The 17496-nt window shown below is 39.5% G+C and overlaps 1 protein-coding gene and 1 long non-coding RNA gene across 3 annotated transcripts in view; one reads left to right on the top strand and one right to left on the bottom strand.

The window, feature by feature from the left end:
- The window catches only part of LOC138164352 (uncharacterized), a 55026-nt gene extending 51382 nt beyond the window's left edge, over positions 1-3644 (top strand). For both annotated transcript variants that reach the window (XR_011169039.1, XR_011169040.1), the window contains exons 3-4: positions 261-407; positions 2715-3644. This is a non-coding gene — a long non-coding RNA (uncharacterized lncRNA). The remainder of the gene's footprint in view (positions 1-260; positions 408-2714) is intronic.
- The window catches only part of JKAMP (JNK1/MAPK8 associated membrane protein), a 449359-nt gene that overhangs the window by 423344 nt on the left and 8519 nt on the right, over positions 1-17496 (bottom strand). The window lies entirely within an intron of this gene.

The following is a 17496-nucleotide window of genomic DNA, read 5'->3' on the forward strand; positions in this document are numbered from 1 at the left end:
GAGGCAGGGAGGGGTGGAGGATTGTGGTTCCTCTGACCTAATAAAACCCTTAATTCACATGGCATGTTGTTATTAGAATTTGGGATAAGCCCTTTGGAGAAGTAAGGGAGTCTATACTATGCCAACTATTATTGGGTTCGATTTTGTATCATGGATCTTGATTTCTGAATCTTCTGTTAATTCTCAGTAAAGACATTTTAACTTGGAGGTGTCACTGTGGAGAGCAAAATAGACTCACTCCTGCCTTCCTTTTTCTCCAGGGAAAGGGACAGAATAAGAATCCTTCCAAGCATGCCTTTCTTCTCCTGTTGGGGGCAGCTAAGTGACTCAGTGGATAGAGTACTGGAACTGGAGTCCAAGAGACCCAAGTTCAAATACATCCTTAGATACTAGCTGTCTGACCATAGGTAAGTCCCTTAACTTCAGTCTGTCTTAGTTTTCTCATCTCTAAAATGGGGGTCAACATAGGAGCTACTTCTCAGAGTAATTGTCAGGATCAAATAGGGTAATATTTGCAAAGTGTTTAGCATAGTACCCAAGTTTAATAAATGTTTATTCCATTCCTATTGCATATTGTGACCATTCTATCTCCCTCCCTTTCTCTTTGCCCTCCTTCCTCCACACCCTCTTCCTGCCTCCCATTCCCTTCTGGTGAGTGACAGAGATTTTTGCCTTAGGGGCTCTCTTCCCTTTCATCCATTTTTTCCCCATTCCTCCATATTGCTCCATCTAGCAAGTCATTCCCATGTCACAAAAATAAGCTCAGTGCTCTGGAGGTAAAACAAAACAAAACAAAAAACCCTACAGATTCAGCTTTATGTTCTGCCTGTGAAAGTTTGGTACAGCTAGGTTGTGTTTGTCCTTTATTTTTTTTTGCTGTTTGGAGGGCAATTGGGGTTAAGTAACTTGCCCAAGGTTACCTTGCTAGTTTTTTTGTGTGGGTGTTAAGTGTCTGAGGCCGGAACCAAACTCAGGTCCTCCTGACTCCAGGGCCAGGGCTTTACTCACTGTGCCACCTAGCCACCCCTTGTCCTTCATTTTCAAAGAGGACCATGGTATCAAGGAAATAATGACATGACTTGCAGTTAACTTTGATTTGAGTGAGGGAGGGCTTTGCAAGGTCAGCAGCCTCACTTTCTCATCCCAAACCATCTGGATCCAGTGACCAGATATTCATCAGGGCAACTAGAGATGGCCCAGAATGCAATGGGAGACCCTGGCCTTTTAGTCTAAGGGCTTTTCAGGTACTCACTTAGAGTGAGGTAACACCCATTCAGTGAATAGGCCTCTTTAAGAAGTGAGTCAAAAATGCTTCATGAATTTGCATCACCAAGCTGCCCAAATGGGGACCCAGCTAGTTGGGTAACTCATCTTATCCTCTCCCTCACCCTCTCCTCTCCAAAGGAAGGTAAAATTTTGATGGCCAGAAGTTGCCCAATTATGGCAACTCTGAAGCTCATAGATTGGACCAAACTCCACTTAATGGCTGTATTTTGGGCCCTCCTAGCTTAGAGAAAATGTCAATGGTAACTATTTCTCTTTGGAACAGCAATCCTGAGGATCTTCCCCTGTCACCTTGATTTTTCTTTCTTTCTTTTATTTTTTTCTATTTAAAGAGGCCATCCCCTGACTCACTTCTTAAAGAGACCTATTCACTGAATGGATGTTACCTCACTCTAAGTGAGTACTTGAAAAGGCCTTAGTCTAAAAGGGTCAGGGTTTCCCATTACATCCTGGGTCATCTACAGTCTTCCTGATGAATATCTGGTCATTGGATCCAGATGGCTCTGGAGGAGAAAGTGAGGCTGGTGACCTTGCACATCCCTCTCTCACTCAAATCAAAGTCAACTGCAAGTCATATCATCATTTCACTGATGCCATGGTCCTCTTTGAGAATGAAAGACAAACACAACCTGTGGGGCAGGTAGGTGGCACAGTAGATAGAGTGTTAGTGGAGTCAGGAAGACTCCTCTTCCAGAGTTCAAATCTGGTTTCAGACACAGTTCCTCATGTACCCAGGTGGTACCTAGCTGCCAAGATGTGAAGTAACTTTCTTAGACAATTGAATTTTGTGGTCAAATAACCAAAGGCTTCTCCATTTGCCCTCTCTGGAGGTAACCAAATTACATATAGGAAATATACATTTCTGGGTTACACCACAGGTCTTTTGTGTGAAGAGAAATAGAATTAGAATAAAAAGAACAGTTTAGTATATAACCAGGAAACTAATCATAAACAGACAACTTATTATGAACAAGCATGTAAAGGGGAGGGGGGCAGAGGGAAAGAAACTCAAATGATTTTTTGAAGTTGATAAGGAATTCATTTCATATACTTTCCCTGAAGAAGTGTAACCAGAGGTGTGCTGGTACTAGCTCATAATGGCTCCTAAGAGCAGATTGCTTAAATTTTCAGTGTGAGCCTTTACACCTTGGAAATTGGATGCTACAAACAAAGGCTTAATTTATTGTATTGTTGATTGTCAATGAGTAAAAAAGTAATAAAGAAAGTGTTAATAATTCAGATTAAATTCAAAAGAGTTTCATAGATATGGTCCACCAACCTCCCTCCCTCCCCAGTCGTTAAACATTTATCAGCACCCTACTGAATAACTTCATCATTAGAAGCTCAAGCCACAAAAAGACAACCTTCTATGACCAGGGGCTGTCTCTGTATTTTCCATCTGCAGTGTTGTTGTCTCTTCTGCTACACAGGTGCCAGGGAAGGGAAGGCACCAGCTGTTTCTGCTCATCATTCTCCTCCTGGCTGCTCCAGCTGCATTCTCTCCTTCACACTAAATTGGACGTTTCCCATGGGGCTACATAATCTTTTCCAGTGTAGTCCGAATTGAACAACAAGCTTTCCATTTTTCCATTGGATAGGGAAAGGGGGAAAAAAACTCTCAGAGTTTCCCTCTAAAAGGGAAGAATGGAACTATACCCCTCAGAGTTCTCAGCCCTTGTTTTTTGGGAGGGGAGGAAGGGTGAGGGGCTTCATCTCAACCCATTTCCACATCTGTTACAATATCAATTAGCATTACTGTCATCTAAGATAGAGTTCATCCTAACCAAATTCCAAACCAGAGGTTCCTCGGGGCTAATTCACAAGTCAGACAGGTGAAAATTGGTGGCTTTTGTTGTGATACACAAAGTTGAAGACTTTAGTGTAGACAATGAAGCAGAAGTTCTATGGGGTTTTTTTTGTTTTGGTTTTTTTTTTTTTTGTATTTTTTTTTGGAACTCCCTTGCTTTCTCTATAATGCAGAGAATGTTGTTAATTTGGTCTCTAGTTTCTCTTTCTCTTAGAAAACCAAAATGCACTTCTGGTAATTCTTGCTTCACATATTGTTGAAGCCTGGCTTGCAGAATCTTAAGCATAACCTTTCTGGTGTGTGAAATGAGAGCAATTGTTCAGCAATTTGAATATTTTTTGTCATTGTCATTCTTTAGGATTGGGACATAAACTGATCTTTTCCAATTCAGTGGCCACTATTGACTTTGCAAAATTTGCTGGCATACTGAGTGTAACACTTTAACAGCATCATCTTTTAAAAAATTTTCTCTTTAATTTTAAATTTATGGAAAAAAATAAGCATATTCATAACATAATATAATAAAAAACATTATTGCACATGAAACTGAAAATCTATTATGTCCAACTTGCTATTCCTTTTAAATATATAAAAGTTATTGTGTGACTTTTTTCCCCTTTTTTTCTTCCCTCCTCCCTCCCTGCACTTTAGAGATGACTATCATTAGACACAAATATGTATATGTATATATGTTTATATATGTAAAATCATTCTATACAAACCTCTATTTATAAATTCTTTCTCTGAATGCAGATAGTCTTTCTTCATATGTCCTTTGTAGTTAATTTGACTATTTATTAATAGTCAAAATGACTTAGTTGTTTAAAGTTTTTCTTAAAACATATTGCTATTACTATGTATAATGTTTTCATGGTTCTTCTCATTTCATGTTTCATTATTTTGTGCAAGTCTATCCATGTTTTTCTAAGATTATTGAGATCATAATTTTTTTATAGTAGAGTAGTATTCTATATGATGGGCATTCCTGCACTTTCAAGTACTTTTCCACCATGAAGAGAACTGCTATAAATATTTTAGAACAAATAGATTTTTTCCTTTTATCTTAATTGTTTTTAGAAATAGACCTAGTAGTGGCATTGCTGAGCCAAAGGGTAAAGGCAGTTTGATAACTCTTTGGGCATAATTCCAGACTGCTTTGGATTGGTTCACAATTCCAACAATGAATTAGTGTCTCAATTTTTCCATATCCCCTCCGACATTCATTGCTTTCCCCTTCAATCATTTTAGCCTATCTGACAGGTTTAAAATGACATCTCAAGGTTGTTTTAATTTGCATTTCTCTAATCAGTAGTGATTTAGAGCATTTTTAACAGCCTCATCTTTTAGGATTTTAAATAGTTCAGCTGGAATTCCATCACCTCCACTAGCCTTAATTATTAGCAATACTTTTTAAGGACCATAACTTAATTCTCCAGGATGTCTGACTCTAGATCAGTAACCACATCATCATAGTTACTGGTGATGTTAAGATATTTCTTGCATAGTTCTTCCATATATTCTTGCCACCTCTTCTTAATCTCTTCTACTTTTGTTAATTCTCTACCATTTTTGTTTTCTATCATGGTCATTTTTGAATGAAATGTTACCATGATATATCTGATTTTCTTCAAAAGATCTCTTGTTGGAGTCAGGATGGCGGAATAGAAGCAGGACCTTCCAGTAGCTCTGGCTTCCACCTTCCCCAGTCAATGTAAAAAGGGGACTCTAAAGAAACTTTGTAGCTGCAGAACCCACAAAATGACACAGGGAAACTAATCTCCCGCTGAGGACAGCCCAGCAGGCTGGCAGGAATCAGCCAGCACAGTGCTGTGGGAGCTGAGCCCAGCCCCACACCAAGGTTTAAGCCCCAGGGTGGGCCTGACTGGCCACCGGCTGGAGGGACTCCAGATTAGAAGGAGTTGTGGCTGTTTCCAGATTTATCAATACACAGATGTGAAGGACAAAGTGAGAGGTCAGTGCAGTCTGGACTTTGGGACACAGTAAGTGGGAGTGCAGCGGTTTTTGCAACCAGGGCGAGAAGCCGCTGAGACACCCAGCACAGCCAGTACCATGTGGCAGCTTCACTCCTGGCCTGCAGAGTGTAGGGGGACCAAGCAACCAGTCTGAGGGGTAATCACTCTTGCTTTGACCTTCTTGGATCTGGATTTCAGCTTAGGGTGGAGGTCCTGGGGTGTGTGTCCAGCTTGCCAGAGTGTGTGGAGGGCACCCATCTAATACCTCTGGCAGCTGAGAAAACCCAAGCATTTGCAATGGAAGCTCCCCTGTCTGGTGTCAGAGTCCTACTGTGGCAAAAAGCCCAGGGGTCATGACCAGGCAAAGGAAACAAAGCAGACAGAAGATCCCAACATTAGACTCCTATTTTGGGGACAAAAAGGAGCAAAGCATGGAACAGGAGGAAGACAGTGAAGTCAGAACTCCTGAATCAAAAGATTCAAAGGAAAATACGAGCTGCTTACAGGCCATAGAGGAGCTTAAGAAGCAGATAAGAGAAGTGGAGGAAAAATTGGGAAGAGAAATGAGAACGCTGCAAGAAAATTATGAAATGAGAGTCAACAGCCTGACTGAAGAAAATCATACCTTAAAAAATAGACTAACTCAAATGGCAAAAGAGGCTCAAAAAGGCAATGAGGAGAAGAATGCCTTAAAAAGCTGAATTTTCCAGAGGGAAAAAGAATCTCAAAAGCTCACTGAGGATCATTGCTTCAGAATTAGATTGGAGCAAATGGAAGCTAATTACTTTATGAGAAATCAAGAAGCTGTTAAACAGATCCAAACAAATGAAAGAATAGAAGGCAATGGGAAATATCTCATGGGAAAACCCACTGACCTGGAAAATAGATCCAGGAGAGATAATTTAAAAATTTATGGACTACCTGAAAGCCATGATCAAAGTAAGAACCTAGAAATCATCCTCCAGGAAGTTCTCAAAGAAAACTGCTCCAATGTTTTAGAACCAGAGGGCAAAATAGAGGTTGAAAGAATCCACCGATCACCTCCTGAAAAAGATCCCCAAAGGAAAACTCCTAGGAATATTATAGCCAGATTCCAGAATTCCCAGATTAAGGAGAGAACATTACAAGCAGCCAGGAAGAAACAAATTGAATATTGTGGAAACACAATCAGGATAACCCAGAATCTGGCAGCTTCTACACTGAGGGATTGAAGGGCTTGGAATATGAAATTCTGGAAGTCAAAGGAGCTGGATTAAAACCAAGAGTCACCTACCCAGCAAAACTGAGTATCATGTTTCAGGGGAAAATATGGTTACAGTGGAATAGAGGACTTTCAAGCATTCTTGCTGAAAAAACCAGAGTTGAATAGAAAATTTGACATTCAGATACAAGAAGCAAGAGAAGCATGAGAAGGTAAACAGGGAAAAGAAATGATAAGGAACTTATCAAAGTTGAACTATTAACATTCCTACATGGAAAAACAATACTTGTAACTGATGAAACTTTTCTCAGTATGAAAATAGTTGAAGGGAATAGAAATATATATGTCTATATATGAGGGTTTATGGGCATATGAATACATATGTGAATGCGTGTATATATGTTTACAGGTATACATAGATAGAGGGCACAGGACCAATTTAATAGGAAGGGATGATAACTTAAAAGGTGAAATAAAGAGGTGAGAGAGGAATATAATGAGAGGAGATGGGAAGAGACAGAATGGGGTAAACTATCTCATATAGAAGAGGCAAGGGAAAATGGTTACAATGGAGGTGAAGAATAGGAAGGCAAAAGGGAATGGTTCAACCTTATTCTCATTGAATTTGGCTCAGGGAGAGAATGAAATACACACTAAATCGGGTATCTCACCTTACAGGAGAGTAGAAGGCAAGGGGATGACAGGGGAGATGATGGAAGGGAGGGCAGGCTGGGGGGGAGGGAAGTTGGAAGCACGCACTTTAGAAAAAGGATGGGATCAAAGTAGAGAATAGCACAAGTGGGAGGTGGGATAGGAGGGAGGGAAATATAGTCAGTCTTTTACAATATATCCAGTATGGAAATGTTTTGCATAGCTACACATGTACAACCTATACTGAACTATATCTTCCCAGTTTGGGTGGGTGACAAGGGAGGAAGGGAATGAATCTGGAATTCAACGTTTTAAAATCAAATGTTTAAATATATATATATGTACACACACTATTATTAATACTATTTTACATGTAATTGGGAAATAAGATATAGAGGCACTGGGGCATAGAGATCTACTATGCCCTACTGGAAAAGTCAAAAGGGGTATGGGAGAAAATATGGGAGAGAGCAGATTGGAGGAGCGGATATCCTGTGGGACTGCTATTTTGGGGTGGTGGGTAGGGGAAAAACGGGGAGAAAATTTGTAACTCAAAATCTGGTGGAAATGAATGATGTAAATCAGAAGTAAAAGAAATAACTAAAAAAAATCTCTTGTTTTCCCCATTCTATTGTTTTCTTCTATTTTTTTTGTATTCCTTATTTAAGAAATCCTTCTTGTGTCTCCTTGCTCTTTTCTGGAAGTCTGCATTCAATTAAGTATATCTTTCCCTTTTTTCTTCCCCTTCCCCTTTCCTTCTTTCCTCAATTATTTATAAAGCGTCATCAGATAGCCATTTTGCTTTCTTGTTCTTCTTTTTCTTGGGGATTTTTTTTTTGTTGCTGCCTCCTGTAAAATGTTGCAAATCTCTTTCTATTTTTCTATCTACCAGATCTAATCCCTTAAATCTATTCATCTCTTCCACTTCATATTCATAAGGGATGTTATCCCCCCCCCCATTTCTATTTATTTATTGATTTTAGTTGTCAACATCCACTTTCACAAGATTTTGAGTTCCAAAATTTTTCCCCATCTCTCCCCTCCCTCCCCTCATAACAATGTTCATTCTTATTACCCCTTCCCCCCTATCTGTGCTCCCTTATCCCCTTCCTCTTCTATTTTCCTGTAGGGTAAGATAGATTTCTATATACTATTTCCTATGTATCTTATTTCCCAGTTGCATGTAAAAACAATTTTTGACATTTGTTTTTTTAAAACTTCAAGTTTCAAATTCTCTCCCTTATTTTCTCACCACCCTCACCGAGAAAACGAGCAATTTGATATAAGCTATACATGTGTAGTAATGCAAAACACTTCCATAATAGTCATGTTGTGAAAGATTTTATTTACCTGCATCCTATCCTTTCCACTCCATTTAATGTATTCTCTCCTTTTACCCTGTCCCTTCTCAAAAGTATTTGTTTTAGATTACCTCCTCCTCCCTTTTGGCCTCCCTTCTATCATACCCCATCCCTTATCCCCTTCAACTCTACTTTTTTTTTTTTGCTTTTTGGAGGGCAATTGAAGTTAAGTGACTTACCCAAGGTCACACAGCTAGTTTTTGTGTTAAGTGTCTGAGGCTGGATTTGAACTCAAGTCCTCCTGACTCCAGGGCCAGTGCTCTATTCACTGCACCACTTAGCCATCCCTATGCCACCTACCCACCCCCCTACTTTTCTATAGGGTAAGATAGACTTCCATACCCAATTGAGTTGTGTATATTATCCCCCCTTAAGCCAAATCCAATAAGAGTGAGGTTCATTCATTCCTTCACGCCAACCCCCTCATTTCCCCACCACTGTAAATTGTTTTTTTTTGCTTCTTTTACATGAGATCATTTACCCCATTCTACCTCTCCCTTTCTCCTTCTTCTAGTCCATTCCTCTCTCACCCCTTAATTTTATTTTTTAGATAACATCACTTCATATTCAACTCACCTAGTGCCCTTTGTCTATATATATATATCTTCCAACTACACTAATAATGAGAAAGGTCTAGCGAGTTACAAATATTACCTTTCAATGTAGGGATGTAAACAGTTCAACTTTAATGAGTCCTTTGTAATTTTCCTTTCCTGTTTACTTTTTTATGCTTCTCTTGAGTCATATTTGAAAGTCAATTTTTTTTTTATTCCACTCTGGTCTTTTTCTCAAGAATGCTTGAAAGTCCCCTATTTCATTAAATAGCTATTTTCCCCCTGAAGGATTATGCTCAGTTTTGCTGGGTGGGTGATTCTTGGTTTTAATCCTAGCTCCTTTGATTTCCTGAATATCATATTCCAAGCCATCCAGTCCCTTAATACAGAAGCTGCTAAATCTTGTGTTAACTTGATTGTGGTTCCACCACATTTGAATTATTTCTTTCTGGCTGATTGCACTATTTTCTTTTTGACCTGGGAATTCTGGAATTTGGCCACAATATTCCTTGGAGTTTTCATTTTGAGATTTCTTTTAGGAGGGAATCTATGGATTCTTTCAATTTCTATTTTCCCTGATGGTTCTAGAATATCAGGACAGTTTTCTTTGATTATTCCTTGAGAGATGATGTCTAGGGTCTTTTTTTGATCATGGCTTTCAGGTAGTCCAATAATTTTAAAATTATCTCTCTTGTATCTATTTTCCAGGTCAGTTTTTTTTTCCCAATGAGATATTTCACACTGTCTTCTATTTTTTTCATTCTTTGTTTTAAATTTTTTTTTTTTTTGCTTTTTGGAGGGCAATTGGGGTTAAGTGACTTACCCAAAGTCACATGGCTAGTAAGTGGGTCAAGTGTCTGAGGCTGGATTTAAACTCAGGTCCTCCTGACTCCAGGACTGATGCTCTGTTCACTGAAACACCTAGCTGCCCCATATTCTATTTTTTCCCTGCTTTTTGGAGGGGGGAAGGTAAGGCAATTGGGATTAGGTGACTTGCCCAAGGTCACATAGCTAGTTTTTGTGTTAAGCATCTGAGGCTGGATTTGACCTCAGGTTTTCCTGACTCCAGGGCCAGTGCTCTATTTACTGTGCCACCTAGCCCCCCCCCCCACCATAGTCTCTCTCTCTCTCTCTCTCTCTGTCTCTGTCTCTCTGTCTCTGTCTCTCTCTGTCTCTGTCTCTCTCTCTCTCTCTCTCTCTCTCTCTGTCTTTTTTTAAGCAATTGGGTTTAAGTAACTTGCTCAAAGTTACACAGCTAGTTATTTCTGGGTGTGGTGCTAAGTATCTGAGCCCAGATTTGATCTCAGATCATCCCAACTCTGGTGCCGGTGCTCTTACTCACTGCTCCACCTGGCTGCCCCTAAGCAATTGGGGTTAAGTAACTTGCTCAAGGTTACATGGCCAGGTGCTTCTGGGTGGGTGCTAAGTGTCTGAGCCCGGATTCGATCCCAGGTCATCCCAACTCTGGGGCCGGTGCTCTTACTCACTGTGCTACCTGGCCACCCCCATAGTCTCTCTCTTTTTTCTTCTGTATTTTTTGGGTCTCCTTTAAGTGCTTGTTTTTTGTAATTTTCTTGCATCACTCTCAGTTCTCTTTCCAATTTTTCCTCTGCTTCCCTTACTTGGTCTTCCAAATCCTTTTTGAGATCTTCCATGACCTGTGACCAATTTATATTTTTGTTGGAGGTTTTGGATGTAGGAGCTTTGACTTTGTTATCTTCTGAGTGTGTTTTGATCTTCCTTGTCACCAAAGTAAGATTCTATGGTCTGAGTTTTTTTCATTGTTTGCTCATTTTCCCCAGGCTATTAACTCTTTGTTGAGGCAGGGCACTGCCCAGTGTGGAGGATGGACTGTCCAAGCTTGAGAGGTTTTGTGTGGCTGTTTTCAGAGATACTTCTAGGTACCTGTAAATTTTCATTTCTTTCAGAGGTATTTACTCCTCTCCTGGCCTGTGCTCTGGTCTGTGAGTGACCACAAGCACTCTTTTCTGCCCTCGAACTGATATGAGGGTTCCCTCTCTACTGCTGCCACAAGCTCCATCATGCCAGAATTCCTCCTTGCCCCAGGCTTGTGACCCAGATTCATGTGTGGGTAAACTAACAGAAGTCTGCCTCAGTGCCAGCAAAGAGATACTTGTAATCTCCTTCTGATCAGTTGTTCAATTCCCTTACCGTCTGTGGACTGAGAGCTCTGGAAGCAGCCACTGTCTCTGTCACCATGCCTGCTGCTACAGCTACCACCACTGCTACCGCTGCCCTGGGGGCAGGGGCTGGGGCTGATCTGTGCTCCTCTCTCACCCAAGTCCAACAGACCTTTCTTACTGACCTTCTAAGTTCTTTTTGGTGTTTGTGGTTTGAGAAGTCTGGAAACTGCCTCAACTGCCAGTGATTCAGTCCCCTGAGAGGTACTCTGGGTTTTCTGGGTCTCGGTCTGTGCTGGTGCCCGTGCTGGACTGTACTCCTCTCCCAGCCCAGTACAACAGACCTTTCCCATCAGGGTTGTTTTGGGCTGGAGATTTGTTTCACTCTGTCATTTTGTGGGCTCTGCTGCTCTAGAATTTGTTTAGAGTATTTTTTACGCATATGTGGAGGGGCTTGGGGAGAGCTCAAATGTGTCCCTGCTTTTACTCTGCTATCTTGGCTCCACCACACTCCCCATAAGGGATGCTATTTAGGTCATACCTATATATCTGATAGTTTTCCCTATTTTCTTCAACTTAAGTCTGAATTTTGCAATAAGCTCATGGGGACTTCTGGGAGACAAGATGGTGGAGTAAGCAGTAAATTGCCACAACTCTCCCATATTCACCTCTAAACAACCATAAAGTAGTACTCCAAAACAAATCCTGGAATAGCAGAACCAGGAAAAAGACAAGGTGAAACAATATTTTAGTCCAAGAAATTTAAAAGATCTCCAAGAAAGGTCTCTTTCACTCAGGCAAAAGGGGAATGTAGTCCAGGACATCCTAGTAAGCCAACTGCCAGTACCACCTCAGAAAGACAGTGGCAGATCCTGAGCCTCAGCGTGGTGGAGCAGGCAAGCCACAAGTGCCTCAACATAACCACACAAATGGGCAGACTCCAGATTCAAGAACCATCACATGCTTCAGCATATAGGCAGCTCCCATTGGCCAGACCTCCAAGTGCTTCAGCATAGCCTGGGGCAAACAGGCAACCTTAAGCAACCAGTGTAGCCCTGGGAAAACAAAGAAACACTTCACTGGTCTCAACACACACCAGACACCACTGCTAGGACCCCAGCTCAGCAGCAGGTAAACTTAGAACCAGACACCAGTAGTTTCCAGCAGCACCAGACATCCCTTTACCTCACTCCATCAGTGCAGTACCCAACATGAGGATCCCGCATGGGTCTCAGGGCTGCATCAGTACAACAACAAGTAAACAGCCAGGGCCTATATTTTTTGACACAAGAAACCTGAAATAGTGTCCCTTCCACCCTGGAAGCAGAGATCAAATTTAAAATAAAGGAAAAAGGCCAAAAAAAGGTGAGCAATAAACAAGAACAACAAAAAAGAATAACTTAATATAATGACAGGGAAGATCAAGACACAAACTCAAAAGTGGACAACAATGTCAAAACACCTATGAGTAAAACCCCAAAGAAACACAGGAAGTGGTCTCAAGTCCAGAAAAAACTCATAGAAAAGCTCAAAAAAGTTTAAAAATCATGTAAGAGAGAATAAAATTGGGAAAAGAAATGAAAGTGATGCAAGATAATTATGGGAAAAGAGTCAACAGCTTAGAGAAAGAAAACAGCTGCTTAAAAAGTAGAATTGGCTAAAGGGAAAAGGAAGTACAAAAGTTAACTGAGGAAAACAACTCCTTGAAAGTTAGAATTAAGCAAGTGGAAGCTAATGACTCTATGAGATATCAAGAATCAATAAAAAAAAGAAATCCAAAAGAACTAAAAAAAAAAAGAAGAAAATGTAAAATACCTCATTGGAAAAACAACTGACCTGGAAAGTAGATCCAGGAGAGACAATGTCAGAATCGTTGAACTACCTGAAAGCTATAATCTAAAGGAGGACCTGGATAGCATCTTTCAAGAAATTATCAAGGAAAACTGCCCTCATACCCTGGAGGGCAAAATAGGCATTGAAATAATCTACTGTTCACCTCAGGAAAGAGATTCCTAAATAAAAACCCCAAGGAACACCATAGCCAAACTGTAGAACTATCAGGTCAAGGAAAAAATACTGCAAGTGTCTAGAAAGAAACAATTCAAATATCAGGAAGTCACAGTCAGGATCACATAGAACTTAGCAGTTGCAACATTAAAGGATTGGGGATCAAGGAGGTCAAGGAGCATAATATTCTGGAGGGCAAAGGAGCTAGGACTACAACCAGAATCACATATCTGGTAAAATTAAGCTTAATACTTCAAGAGAAAAAATGGCTATTCAATGAAATAGAAGTATTTCAAGCTTTCATAAGGAGAAGACCACCACCTAATAAAAATTTTGATCTCCAAAATCAAGATCCAAGAGAAGCCTAAAAATGTGAAAAGGGAAAAGAAATCATAAAGGATTTAATGGAGCCAAACTGTTTACATCCCTATGTAGGAAGACAATACTTGTAATTCTTAAATGTTGTATCTCCAATAGTACAGCTAGAAGGAATATACATAGATAGAGGGTATGGGTATAAGGTAAATTTGAAGAAATGACATAAAAATAACTAAGGGAGGAGAAAAAGAAATACACTGGGTGCTGAAGAAAAGGACATGGTGAACGAGGTAAATTATTTCACATGAAGAGGTGCAAAAAACCTATCACAATAGAGGAGAAGATGGGAGGGTGGATGATGGACATTGCTTGAACCTTATTCTTATCAGTATTGGCTCAAAGAGGGAATAATATATACAATCAGTTGAATATAGAATTCTATCTTACCTGACAGAGAAGTAGGAGGGGAAGAGATTAAGTAAAGGTAGGGGTGAGGACCGACAGAAGAGAGGGCATATTGAGGGAAGTGGTAGACAAAAATAAAACACTGGTAAGGATGGAAAGGGTAAAAGGAGAGAGAGGACAAACAGGAGGAAAAATAGCAGGGAGGGAAATACACAGTCATTATAACTGTGAATGTAACTGGGATGAACTCTCCCATAAAATGGAAGCAGTTAGAGAGTAGATCAAAAACCAAAATCCTACAATATGTTGTTTACAAGAAACACCTGAAGCAGAGAGACACAGGTAGAGTAAAGCAAAGTACTGGAACAGAACCTATTATGCTTCAGTTAAAGTCAAAACAAGCAAATAAACAAATGGGGTAGCAATCTTGAACTCAGACAAAGCAAAAGCAAAAGTAGACCTAATTAAAGAAGTAAAGACAGAAAGTGCATCTTGATAAAGGGTACCATATATCTACATTATATTACAATGAAGTAATATCAATACTAAGCATATATGCATGGTATAGCATCCAAATTCTTAAAGGAGAAATTAAGTGAATATGACCAAATGGTTCATGACCAAATAAGAGATAGAGAGCATTACAAAATGCGAAATAGATAATTTTGATTATATTAAATTTAAAAGTTTTGCACAAACAAAACCACACAACAAAAATTAGAAGGAAAGCAAAAAACTGGGAAACAATCTTTATAGCAAGTGTCTCTGATAAAGGCATCATTTCTCAAATATACAGAGAACTGAATTTATAAGAATATAAGCCATTCCCCAATTGATAAATGGTCAAAGGATGTGAACAGGCAGTTTTCAGATGAAGAAATCAAAGCTATTTATAGACATATGAAAAAGTTCTCTAAGTTGCTTTTTGATTAGAAAAATGCATATTAAAACAATTCTGAGGTACTACACACCTATCAGATTGGCTAATATGACAAAAAGGAAAATGATAAATGTTGGAGAGGATATGGGAAAATTAGAACACTAATGCACTGTTGGTGGAGTTGTGAGCTAATCCAACCATTCTGGAGAGTAATTTAGAACTATACCCAAAGGGTAACCAAACTGTGCATACCCTTTAATCCAACAATACCACTGCTAGGTCGGGATCCAAGAGATCATAAAAAGGGAAAAGGACCTACATATGCAAAAATATTAATAGCAGTTCTTTTCATGGTGGCAAAATGTTGGAAATCTAGGAAATACCCATCAGTTGGGGAATGGTTGAACAAGCTATGGTATATGAAGGTGCTATAAGAAATGATGAATAGGCAGATTTCAGAAAAACCTTGAAAGACTTGTATGAGTGGATACAAAGTGAAAAGAGCAGAATCAGGAAAACATTGTACATAGTATCAGCAACATTGTGTGTTGATCAACTATGGATGACTCAGCCCTTCCCAGAAACACAATGATCCAAGACAAATTGTTGTTGTTGTTGTTTGTCCTTCATTCTCAAAGAGGATGACAACATCAGGGAGGTGGTGCCATGACATGCAAGTGAATTGGATTTAAGCAAGGGAGGGGGCTACAAAGTCACCAGCCTTACCTTCTCCTCCAAAGTCATCTTTGGAGTCCAGATATAGATCAGGATGACTGGAGATGGCCCCTTACTTAGACTTTTAAGGCCAAAGCCTGTTACCTGATGACTTGTCATGATGATGAACATAAAGAATTCAAGGAAGCATAGGGAGATATATAAACCAAAGCAGAACCAAGAAAACAATGCACATCAGTATCACAATAAGGAAACGAGCATTTATTGAAAGAACACCAACAAAAAAGAGAATAGACATTCATAATTACAGTGACAAAGCTTGACCTCCAGAAGAAATGAGAAATTGTATCTTCCCTTGTTTGTTGAATGGGGGAACTATAGATGTGAAACATTACATATTCTTCTGAAGTGAATGTGGTCAAAGTACATCCCTGGTAAGAAAAAATTAAAAAGGAAAAGAAAAAGAAGTTTAGCAAAATTCATTAATATACCATCCAAGACATCACAAAGGAAAACTCTATCGATATCCAGATAGAAATATTGGTAGACTCTGAAAGCAGATCAATGCATACATTTTGCATTTACTTTATTCTTTTTTTGTGTTTTTTTCCTTTTGATCTGTTTTTTCCTTTTACAACTCTGATTAACATGGAAATATATTTTACATGATTGCACATGTACAATCTATATCAAATTGCCTACCATTTTAGAAAGAGGGGAGGGGAAAAATAAGGAACTCAAAGTCTTGTAAAAATGATTGCTTAAAACTGTCTTGACATGTAATTGAGGGGGGGGATCTCATTAAATAAAAAAAAAGGTTGTGATCTGAGTCACAGTCAGCTCCAGGTCTTGTTTTAACTGACTGTATACAACTTCTCTGTCTTTGGATACAAAGCGTATAATTAATCTGATTTCAGTATTGACCATCTGGTGTTGTCAATGTATAGAGTTGCCTTCTGAATTGTTGGAAAAGAGTACTTACTATGATCAGCAAGTTAGCTTGAAAAAAAATCTATTAGTCTCCACCCTGCTTCATTTTGTAATTCAAGGCCAAACTTGTCTGTTATTTTAACTATCTTTTGATTTCCTACTTTAGCATTCCATTCTCTTATGATGAATGCGATGTCTTTTTTTGATGTTATTTCTAGATGATGTTTTAGGTTGTCATAGAACTGAGCAACTTTGCTCTCTTCAGCATCAGTGTTTGGAGCATAGACTTTTTTACTGTGATGCTGATGAGTTATTTGTCTTGGATTCAAATGGATACTCTGGAATTTTTGATATTAGACCCCAGTACTACTTTTCTCACCCTTTTATTGACTGAAAGGGCTACTCCCCCTCATTATTTTTTTTTGCTTTTTGGAGGGGGAAGGGTAGGGCAATTGGGGTTAAGTGACTTGCCCAAAGTCACATGGCTAGTAAGTGTTAATTGTTTGAGGTTGGATTTGAACTCAGGTCCCCCTGACTCCAGGACCAGTGCTCTCTTCACTGCACCACCTAGCCACCTCATGCTTTCCTTTTTTTAAAAAAGAGATTCTTGCCAATGGTATATATAATGATCACCTGAATTATATTCACTCATTCCCATCCACTTAAATTCATGGACACTCAATATGTCAATGTTTAATCTTTCTGTCTCCTGTTTGACCACTTCCAGCTGATTTTGGTTCATAGATCCCTGTGTGATCGATCTTTACAGTACTGGTCTTTCCTTTTGTCACCAGACACATCTTCAGCTGAGCTTTCGTTTGGCTTTGACTCAGCCATCTCATTGTTTCTGGAACTACTTGTAGTGGAAATCCTCCCACTTGAGCAGCTCATCTTCCAGTGCCATATTTTTATCATTTTAATACTGTCCATGAGGTTTTCTTGGCAAAGACACTGGAGGGCTTGGCCATTGACTTCTCCAGTGGATTACCCTTTTTCAGAACCCTCCACTATGACCACTGTGTCTCCACTATGTCTTGGGTAACCCTTCATTCAGTTAGGCAAACCCCTTTGCTACAACAAGGCAGTGATCCAGAAGGATTTATTAAGTACCTCTTATGTTTCAGGCACTGGGCTATGCTGGGAAATCAAAAACAGCAGCTGGAGGAATTGGCAACTCCCTAGGACTTATCTACTAACTAAGATATCTGTTACAACCTGTATGGGGAAGGAAGTTCCTCCATCAGGATCTCCCATAGAAAAAACATTGGAACTAGGCTGAAATCTTGCTTCTGATACTTCCTGTATCACT

Source organism: Petaurus breviceps, unplaced genomic scaffold (genome assembly GCF_028583685.1).
Source record: "Petaurus breviceps papuanus isolate PSGF00001 unplaced genomic scaffold, PetGlider_PUasm1.0 189, whole genome shotgun sequence".
NCBI classification, from domain to species: domain Eukaryota; kingdom Metazoa; phylum Chordata; class Mammalia; order Diprotodontia; family Petauridae; genus Petaurus; species Petaurus breviceps.